Below are 10,847 nucleotides of genomic sequence, written 5' to 3'. Positions count from 1 at the left end.
AGGGCGATGTTTCAACAACACACAGAGGCTTTGAACGCTTATTATTACATCATGCAACTTTATGTTTAAATTCATGAAATGGATCTAGACTCTTATATGTTGTGCGTATATTAGGGTATGAAAGGAAACTAAATTCTCTCATCAGCACACAATGACAGATTATGTAAGAATGGAATATTATAGATTTACTGAACTGAATTGAACTGCTTTGCCTTTCTGTAGTTATTTTCCAAGTAGTAGTGTATTTAGTGTCATGTAATGCAGTGTAATGCACAGACTCTCAGAGAGTGGCAGGAACAGCACCCAGAAGTACGAGACATCCAGGAGACATCCAGGACAGAGGTGAACGCTCTGTACAGCCCCAAGGAAACTGAGAGAAATTATGGTGAGTGCGATGCTCGGTACGTTACATAAACATTCAGGCATTTAGCAGATGCTCTTATCCAGAACGACATACATAAGTGCGCACATAAAAGTTTAGGCAATAAAGAGCTAATGCAAAGTCATTGAGGTCACAGCTGATAGTAGCCAGTATTACATAAGTTACTTAGAAGTTGAAGATACATAAATCTACAACATAAAGCTAAGTGCCGTAATAGGTGGAAGAAGGAGATTATAGTGCCTCAGTAGCAAATGGGTTTGAGGATAGAGTTTTAGATGGAGCGTGGGTGGGGCTAGGGAAGCCATGAAACAAACATCCAGGCCCATGTTCAACACACATGATCCAGGATCAGTCTTTCTCCTTATGGACATACACTCACCAAGCGCTTTATTATGAACATTTTTACTTTATTACACCTAAATATTCATGCAATTATCTAATCAGCCAATTGTGTGGCAGCAGTGGAATGCATACAGTCATGTAGATACGGGTAAGGAGTTTGAGTTAATGTTCACATCAACCATCAGATTGGGGGAAAAAAAATAATCTAAGTGACTTTGACCATAGAATTATTGTTGGTGGCAGACAGGGTGGTTTGAGTATCTCAGAAACTGTTTATCTCCTGGGATTTTCATGCACACTAGCCTTTAGAGTTTGCAAAGAATGGTGCAAAAAGAAAAAAAATCCAGATTGCAGCACTTCTGCAGACAGAAACGCCTTGTTAATAAGAGACATCAAAGGAGAATGGCCAGACTGATCAAAGCTGACAGGAAGGTTGCCATAAAGCAAATAACTGCACATTACAACAGTGGTATGCAGAAGAGCATCTCTGAACACACAACACATCATAACTTAAAGTGGATAGGTTACAGCAGTAGAAAAAATAAATATAATAAATACCTAATAAAGTGAGTGTACATGCAGAATTCAGGCAAGATGATCCAACACCAGTGCTCAACCTCTGAGATGGTTCATAAAGATGGTTCTCAGAGAGAGATGGTTCATTAGAGGATTCTGTCTCTGGTCAAAATGTCTGTTAATCATAATCCTCTAGCCTTGGCGTGAACAAAATGTTCTCTCGCACCATAAGCAATCAGTTTGCTCCTCCTTAAAGTCTAGTGACTGGTGGAGAATATCTTTATTTTGACTAAAGTACAGAATGTACTGCATTAATTTCCCAGGCCTTCCACTGGGGCCTCTGTCTCTCTAGGCTACAGTTTCTCCAAGGCTGACTGGCCTGCTTGATGAGGGATGTGTGGAATGTGTGTGTGTGTGTGTGTGTGTGTGTGTGAGTGTGAGTGTGTGTGTGTGTGTGTGTGGGGGGGGGGGTGGGGGGGGTGGGGGTGAGTATGGAGTATGGTTCTCCCATGCAGTAGGCTAATTGGAGACTCTAAATAGCCCGACGGTACGAATGTGTGAGAGTAAACTTTGAACAGGTTGCCAATAGGGAATTAGGCTGTGATATACCAAGTACCAGAAAGTGTATGTACACAGCCCCCTCCAAAAGTATTGGAACAGCAAGGCCAATTCCTTTGTTTTTGTAATACACTGAATAAATGTAGGATTGCAATAAAAAGATGAACACGATTTCAGAATATTATTTCCTGGTATTTACATGTAGATGTGTTAAACTACGACATGGCTCAGGCAGTAAGAGCAGTCGTCTGGCAGTCGAAGGCTTGCCGGTTCGATCCCCCGCCCGGGCTGTGTCGAAGTGTCCCTGAGCAAGACACCTAACCCCCAAATGCTCCTGACGAGCTGGTTGGTGCCTTGCATCGCAGCCAATCGCCGTTGCTGTGTGAGTGTGTGTATGAATGGGTGAATGAGAAGCATCAATTGTACAGTGCTTTGGATAAAGGCGCTATATAAATGCCGACCATTTACCATCGACTTAGAACATAGCACCTTTGGTATCAGACCATCCAATTTTTAGGTGAGCAAAAGTATTGGGCAGAGAGTATTTAAGTAAATGAAAGTAAATAACACTTAATATTTGGTAGCAAATCCATTGCTTGCAATAACTGCATCAAGCCTGCGACCTATTGACATCACCAAACTGTCGCATTCTTCTTTTTTTATGCTTTTCCAGGATTTTCATTTATTTACTCATACCTACGGGCATTCATTTATTGTTTCTTTCAGGGGATTTTTCCCTACAGTCTCCTCTTCAGGAGGTGAAATGCATGCTCAATTGGGTTAAGGTCTGGTGATTGACTTGGACGGTCTAAAACCTTCTACCTTTTCGCTAGTTGTGTTGCAGTGTGTTTTGGGTCATTGTCTTGCTGCATGATGAAGTTCTCTGTAAGTTGGCAGACAGAATGTTTTTGATGTTTTTTCATCATGCTGCTACCATCATGAGTTACATCATCAATAAAGCCCACTCCAGAAGCAGCCATGTAAGCCCAGGCCATGACACTTCCTCCACCATGCTTCACAGATGAGCTTGTATGTTTTGGATCATGAGCAGATCCCTTCTTTCTTCATACTTTGGCCTTTCCATCACTTTGGTAGAAGTTAATCTTAGTCTGTCCATAAAACCTTTGTGGCTCATCTCTGTACTTCTTTGCAAATTTTAATCTTGCCTTCCGATTCTCACTACTGATGAGTGGTTTGCATCTTGTGGTATATTGTTCTATATAATAGGTTGATTATATAGAACAATTCTCTAATAGGTTGATTTTCCAAATGGTTGATTGAGATACCTTCACCCCTGCCCTGTGGAGATTGTCAGTGACTGAAATTTTCTTCACAGCTCTCACAATGTTTCTATCATCACCTGCTGTTGTTTTCCTTGGTCGATGTCTGTTGCTCAGTATCTCAGCGGCTTCTTTTTTAGGACATTCCAAGTTGTTGTACAAGCTATCCCCAGTGCTAGCGCAATGGATTTCCCATTGCTTCAAAATGGCTTGCTTTTCTCCCAAAGACAGCTCTCTGGTCTTCATGCTGGTTCATCTTTTCTAACACAAATGCAGTCTTCACAGGCAGAACCCAAGGCTAAAACCAAGAGTAGAGATTAATTTATTGTTTTGCAAATCAATCTAATAGGACACATCTGTGCAACAAGAAATACCTGTCAGTCACATGTTCCAATTCTTTTGCTCATCTAAACATTGGGTGGTCTGATACAAAAGGTGATATGTTCTAAGTTGTTTAACAGATCTAGATAAAAAATACCAGGAAATAAAAGCTAAAATTTGGATCTATCATCATGTACATCTTTTGCTCTCAAACTCAATTGTCTTCAGTGTATAACGAAAACAAAGATATTCACCTTGCTGTCCCAATACTATTGGAGGGGACTGTATATGTATATCAGAAATCTATAAATTTACACATACCTTTTCAAACTATTATTTTAGTACAGGAATGTCATGAGCCTGAGACCAGGGACACTGTTTAGGTTTGGAGATGATGGAGTATAATGGATAATAATGGAGGATTAATCTCCCTTCCCTTTAACAGAGTACTGATTCTCCTCTCCTTTAACAGAGAACTAGCCACCCTGTCTGGTTCCCCAAAGATTCACAGTAATCCGTTTAGGGGTCAGGGGTCACATCTGAACTCCTGATGCATGACACAGTAATGAGAACTGCTTTAAATCTCATCTTTCTCTCTCTCTCTCTCTCTCTCTCTCTCTCTCTCTCTCTCTCACACACACACACACACACACATACACACACATAAAAGTCACACTCTCTGACCCCCATTGATCACTGCACTTGCACACTTGCAGTGTTGCCCACATCTGCTGATTAACAAGAACAATAGTATCCAGTGACTGGTACACAGTGGCCTCCATAATGTTTGTGACCAAGACCCATCATTTATTGATTTGGCTCTGTACTCCACAATTGAAGATTAGGAATAAAACCATTTTTATATGTGGTTAAAGTGCACATTGTCACTTTTAATAAAGAGCATCTTTATACATTTTGATTTCACCATGAAATTACACAGTCTTAAACATTTTCTTCTCCATTTATTATTACACAATACAATTTTTTTTTGTTGTAACTGCTGCATATCTGGCAGCAGCACGATGGTTTGAGGCTCGTTTCATACCTTGGACCCTTGATGACTTAAAGGCATTTACCCAACAAATGTGTTCCATACTTTATCAACATAATGTACAGCTGAATCTAGTCCCTCCCCAATTCCCATGGAGATCCATTCAAATGTAAAGAGCTTTATTATTGCATGTGGTGCAACCTGAAAATAAGATATCCGGACTATATACAACAAAATACTAAACTACTCTCATAACTTTCTCATAACTTTCATGTCCAAAACATTATGGTACCCTGAAATGGAGGAATTGTGTATGAACATGGCTGTAATTTCTACATGCCCTTTATTAAAATCTGCCCATGTGCACTTTAACCACATGTGATTTTTTATTACCAATGTCAAATTGCAGAGTACAGAGGCAAATAAATAAATGATGGGTCTTTGACCCAAACATGGAGGGCACTGTAAGTGACTCCCCTCGAAGTGATCAGGGAGAGGTTTCTGCAAAGCCTCAGGAAGCGCATTCCGCTCAGAGCTCTGACCCCTCCACACACTGTGGGGCAGCAGCAGGGTTCTGGCTGGACCCAGCAGGCCTGTTACCTCACAGGAACACGGCTGAGTCCACAGGAACATGGCTGAGTCCACAGGAACACGGCTCTGAGTCCACAGGAACACGGCTGAGTCCACAGGAACACGGCTGAGTCCACAGGAACACGGCTCTGAGTCCACAGGAACACGGCTCTGAGTCCACAGGAACACGGCTCTGAGTCCACAGGAACACGGCTGAGTCCACAGGAACACGGCTGAGTCCACAGGAACATGGCTCTGAGTCCACAGGAACACGGCTCTGAGTCCACAGGAACACGGCTCTGAGTCCACAGGAACACGGCTGAGTCCACAGGAACACGGCTCTGAGTCCACAGGAACACGGCTCTGAGTCCACAGGAACACGGCTGAGTCCACAGGAACACGGCTCTGAGTCCACAGGAACACGGCTGAGTCCACAGGAACACGGCTCTGAGTCCACAGGAACACGGCTGAGTCCACAGGAACACGGCTCTGAGTCCACAGGAACACGGCTCTGAGTCCACAGGAACACGGCTGAGTCCACAGGAACACGGCTGAGTCCACAGGAACACGGCTCTGAGTCCACAGGAACACAGCTCTGAGTCGACAGGTGCTAATGAGGTGGTTTGATAAACAGCAGCCTGTGTCGAATGTCGACTGGCTTTCTCAGCAGGGGGAGGGGATGGGACGGTGTTGAAGAGGTTGTTTAGCTCTCTTGGAGGGGATAGTGTTTCTCGCACATGCCACGTCGTTTCTGAGCGGAGTGTTTCTCTCTGGCACTGTCCAAGTGGCCGCGAAGGTCCAGGAGCCAGAATCCGTCCTCGTGGAGTTCTGTTTCCCTGTGACGTGTTCTTCTCCACCATTACTGTGGCTAGGGTTACCAGACTTCCGGTTTTCGACCAGAATGTCTGGCTTTCACATTATTTGTACGGGTCCGGTTTGTGGTGACACTGGAATTGATGGAAGAAATTGGCCAGTAGTTTGAAATTAATAAGTGTGATTGGCTCTTGAGGGACTCATCAGACTGAAACATTGGACAGGGCCAGAACTGCCAGCCTGAGGGCCTCCTGACACCAGCCTACTGCTCTATGGTCCGGCCTGGCAGACCCATCTCTGCACAAGATGGTCGACTGTGTTTGGCCTGTGTTTGCACTGGTTCACGGTTGCCACAGATAATATGTCTGATATTAGGTATTTTTTTTAGTAGGTTATAATAAATACAAACTCAGTTTAACACGGCTGTGATGTCTTCCCATGCCAAAATGGGCCTCCCCACAGTTAGATTAGAGAGAGAGAGAGAGAGGGAGAGAGTGGGAGAGACAGAGGGAAGGAGAGAGGGAGGGAGAGAGAGAGAGAGAGAGGGAGAGAGAGGGACGGAGCTCTCTGTGTGTGTGTCTGTGTTGTATAAGCTCGTCATTTTAACACATTCAGAGCATTTTGTTTGTTGTCAAGGGGGTTATATGAAATGCGTCATAATGGAAAATGAAATGGACAGATCCATCCAGAGGGGAATGAGAGGACTGTGAAAGCTTTGTGAACCTTTTGTGAAGGTGCGTGAGCTCTTCATTCTGTCCTGCTGAGTGCTGGTTTCAGTGCAGACAGATGAGCCCTTTCATTTCTCATGAGTGTCATACGGTGAAACTCAGCAACGTGTAAGGCCTCTATGAGATCGATAACGCTCCTCTGATAAAAATCAGCCGTATTGATCTCCTCTCAGATCAGGCACCTCTGCAGATTAGGAGAGTGGACTAACAGTGACCAGCCTTGTCCACATATAACATTTCACTGGATACATCAGCCATCAGCTCTCATAAATATTGGAACATGAGTTTATCAAACTTTTTAAACTTATCAAACCTTCTCTGCTCCTTTTCCTCCTCCTCTGGTTTAAGGGCTCCAGTAGGATGGTGCGTGGGTCACCCTGGCTTTTTTGATGTGGTCACTGTTTCACTGTGAGGGCCAGAGCTGAGAACGTGCGTGGTGCAGGGCGTTGGAGGGAAGGGCTCAAGACGCCCTGGGGCCTACACTTCGCAAAATAGCTGGTCATGAAGCTAGACTAGCTCTGTACAAGTTGTTCAACCAGCATGCATGTTCAGGGACCACAGCAGAGCTGAACATGGAGCACACGCGTGTTTAGGGACCACAGCAGAGCTGAACAGCGAGAATACGCGTGTTCAGGGGAGCTGAACAGCTGAGCGTTAGCATGTGGGCGTTTAGCTGGGCCGGGTGCTGGGCCCGGTGGCTAATTGCTGTTGAAGGGTCTGACAAGGGGGAGCTCGTTAGGGCTTGTTTTCATTGCTGTCAGATGCAGGAGATAATGACGTGCATGTTGCCAGACCCACAGAGCTGTAATGGCACCATTAGCTGTTTGAAAACACAATAATGGGTGTAATCTTCCAACCCGTGAATCCACCAAAACACTGGCCAGCACTCTGAACTGATCTTCGGAGGGAAAAACAAGAGACAAACAAATTACAGTACCACAGCACAGTGGAGTATCACAATATAGTACAACATAATCTCACAATACAGTACAACAGAATCTCACAATACAGTACAACAGAGTCTCACAATACACTTCAACAGAATATCACAATATGATAAATGGTAAATGGACTGCATTTCTATAGCAATTTTGTCCAAAGGTCTTTACACTTGATACCTCTCATTCACCCATTCACAAATACATTCACACACCAACGGCGATAGGCTGCCATACAAGGAACCAATCAGCTCATTGGGAGTTAGGAGTCTTGCTCAGGGACACGTCAATCAAACTGGCAGTTTCTGACTGCCAGATAACCATTTTTTTTACAGTAAGTGGTTTCAATTTAAAACGTTAAAGACAACTCTTGCCTCCTAAACTAATGTCACCCCTCACAGTACAGTACAACAATCTCACAATACAGTACAAGAGAATATCACAATACAGTACAACTGAGTATCACAATGCAGTACAACAGAGTCTCACAATACAGTACAGAGACTAACTAAACCTTGTTCAAACTGTATGCAATAGCTATAGACCAGTCTCCAAGTAGCCTTTTATTTCAAAAGTGTTGGAAAAAGTGGTCTCTCAGCAACTGCCATCATTTTTAGAAAACCAGCAATATTTTCAAAAGTTTCAGTCAGGCATGTTAACATAGCACTGAGACTACTCTTCCTTAAATTAGATTAGATTAGATTAGATTAGATTCAACTTTATTGTCACTGCACAGAGTACAAGTAATATGACAATGAAATACAGTTTGGCATCTAACCAGAGGTGAAAAATAGTGCATAAGGTGAAATGTGTTACAAAAACAATAAATCCAGGATAAATATGAATATACAGTATGCACACTTTTCAAAAAGGTCAGGTGGTTCTTGTAGGGGGTCGGCGGTGGCAGGTTAATGCTCTATTGTCATTGGTGTTTAGCCCAGGACCAGTCTTTACCACCCGCTGCAGGGCCTTCCGGTCAGAGACAGTGCAGCTGCTGGACCACACTGAGATGCAGTTGGTCAGAATGCTCTCAATGGTGCCGTGGTAAAAGCTCACCAGGATCCGGGGAGACAGGCAGGCTTTCTTCAGTCTCCTCAGGAAGTAAAGGCACTGTTGTGCTTTTTTTGACCAGGGTGGAGGTGGTGGGTCCAAGAGAGCTCCTCGGGGAAGTGGACGCCCAGGAACTTGAAACCGTACCCACGCTCAACCCCAGTCCCATTGATGTAAATGGGAGCGTGGTCACAGCCTTTGGCTCTCCTGAAGTCCACAATAAGCTCCTTGGTCTTCTTAGTGTTAAGAGCCAGGTTGTTTCCAGCGCAGCACACCGCCATGTGCTGGAACTCCTCCCTGTTGGCTGATTTGTTGTTGTCACTGATCAGGCCTACCTCCGTGGATTATGATGTTGGGGCCATGCACAGGAACGCAGCCGTAGATGAAGAGGGAATAGAGGAGAGGGCACAGCACACAGCCCTGCGGCACACCTGTGTTCAGTGTCAGGGTGGAGGAGGTGTGGTTGACTAACCTGAGAGACTGAGGTCTGTTGGTCAGAAAATCCAGGACCCAGTTACAGAGAGAGGTGCTGATGCCAAGCTCATGGAGTTTGATGACCAGTTTAGAAGGGACGATAGTGTTAAATACTGAACTGAAGCCAATGAACAGCATCTTTACATAGGTGTTGCTATTATTCAGGTGTGTCAAAGCTGATCACAGTGCAGTGGAAATAGCTTCCTCTGTTGACCTGCTGTGAGGATAGGTGAGGGTCCAGAGGCAGGTTTTCAGATGGGCCAGTTCCAACCTCTCGAAGCACTTCGTGATGATGGGGGTAAGTGCAACGGGGCGGAAGTCATTCAGGCTAGTCGCAGCAGAATGTTTCGGCACTGGCGCAATGGTGGTTGTTTTGAGGCATGTGGGGATAGCTGCCTGGGCCAAAGACAGTTTGAAAATGTCTGTGAAAACCCCTGCCAGCTGTTCAGCACATGCCCTTAGCAGACGCCCAGGGATGCCATCAGGGCCAGCAGCCTTCCATGCGTTCACCCTCTGCTCAGTGTGGAACACACATCGGTGGTGCAGAGTGTGAGAGGCTGGTGGTCTGGGGGGAGCCCGGCTTTGGTGGCTGTTTCCTTGTTGTCACGGTCAAAGCGAGCATAGACGTGGTTGAACTCGTCAGGAAAGGAGGAGCCGCTGGTTGAGGGGGTGGAGTTTAGGGATTTGTAGTCTGTGAGTGCTTGTATGCCTTGCCATGCGTCGAGGGTCAGCAGATCTGCAGTTTGCATGCATATTTGGGTCTCTTGATGCCGTTCTTCAGGTTAGCCCAGGATGAGTTGTAGGCCTCCTTGTCGCCAGTCCTAAAAGCAGCATCACATGCTTTCAGTAGTAGGCGGACCTCCCCATTCATCCAAGGCTTCTGTTTGGGGAATGTTTTTATTTGTTTACGTGACTTTAATATTGTCAACACAACTATTGATGTAGTCCCAAACAGATACAGTATACTGATCAGTGTCCATGTGGGAGTTCTGGGTGGCCTGGGCTGCAAAGATACTCTAGTCAGTGTGCTGGACCTGGTGCTGAAATGAGCAGTCAGCTCCCTCTGGCCACACGTTTACTGTCCTTACTGTAGGTTTCACACGTGGATGAGAGGGATGAGAGGTGTGTTTGAGGGGAAGAGGAACAGTGAGAGATGATCCGACTGCCCCAGATGAGCAAGGACCTAAGCAATGTTCCTCTGAGAGTGCTGAATGATATTTTATTGAATGCTAACTCTGGTGAGATCGCAGTTTTAGTTTTGCTGGACCTCACTCACTCCATTGACATGGTTGACCATAACATTTTATTTGGTAGGCTTCGGGAGTGGGTTGGCATATCTGATGCTGTTCTTAACTGGTTTTTATCTTACTTATCTGACAGAAGATTTTAAGCTAACCTGTGGGGTGCCCCAAGGGTCTATTCTTGACCCTATATTATTTTCTCTTCATATGCTTCCCCTGGGTCATCTAATACATCATAATCTTTTCATTCTTATGCTGATGATACGCAGTTGTTTCTGTCCGTGAAACGCTAGGACTTCAGTAGATTGACAAATCTAACAGATTGTCTTGTTGCCATTAAAGACTGTCTTATAACTTTCTGAAACTGAATGGTGAAAACACTGAAATCCTTGTTATTGGTCCCAAGGAAATTTCTAGGAAAGTGCAACAAGCTCTTGGTCGTCTGGCCCCTAATTAGACCTTTTTTCAAGAACGTAGGTGTTATTATTGATCCCCTCCTGAATTTTGCCTTGCATACTAAAAAGCTTGTTCAATCCAGTTACTTTCAGCAGCTCGCCTTCTTACCAGGACTAAACACAGGGAGCATATTACCCCTGTGATGGCTTCCCTTTACTGGCTTCTTATTAAGTACAGAATTAAATGT

This window comes from Conger conger, chromosome 12, assembly GCF_963514075.1.
Source record: "Conger conger chromosome 12, fConCon1.1, whole genome shotgun sequence".
Taxonomy (NCBI): Eukaryota; Metazoa; Chordata; class Actinopteri; order Anguilliformes; family Congridae; genus Conger; species Conger conger.
Note: the sequence above shows the minus strand (reverse complement) of the source record.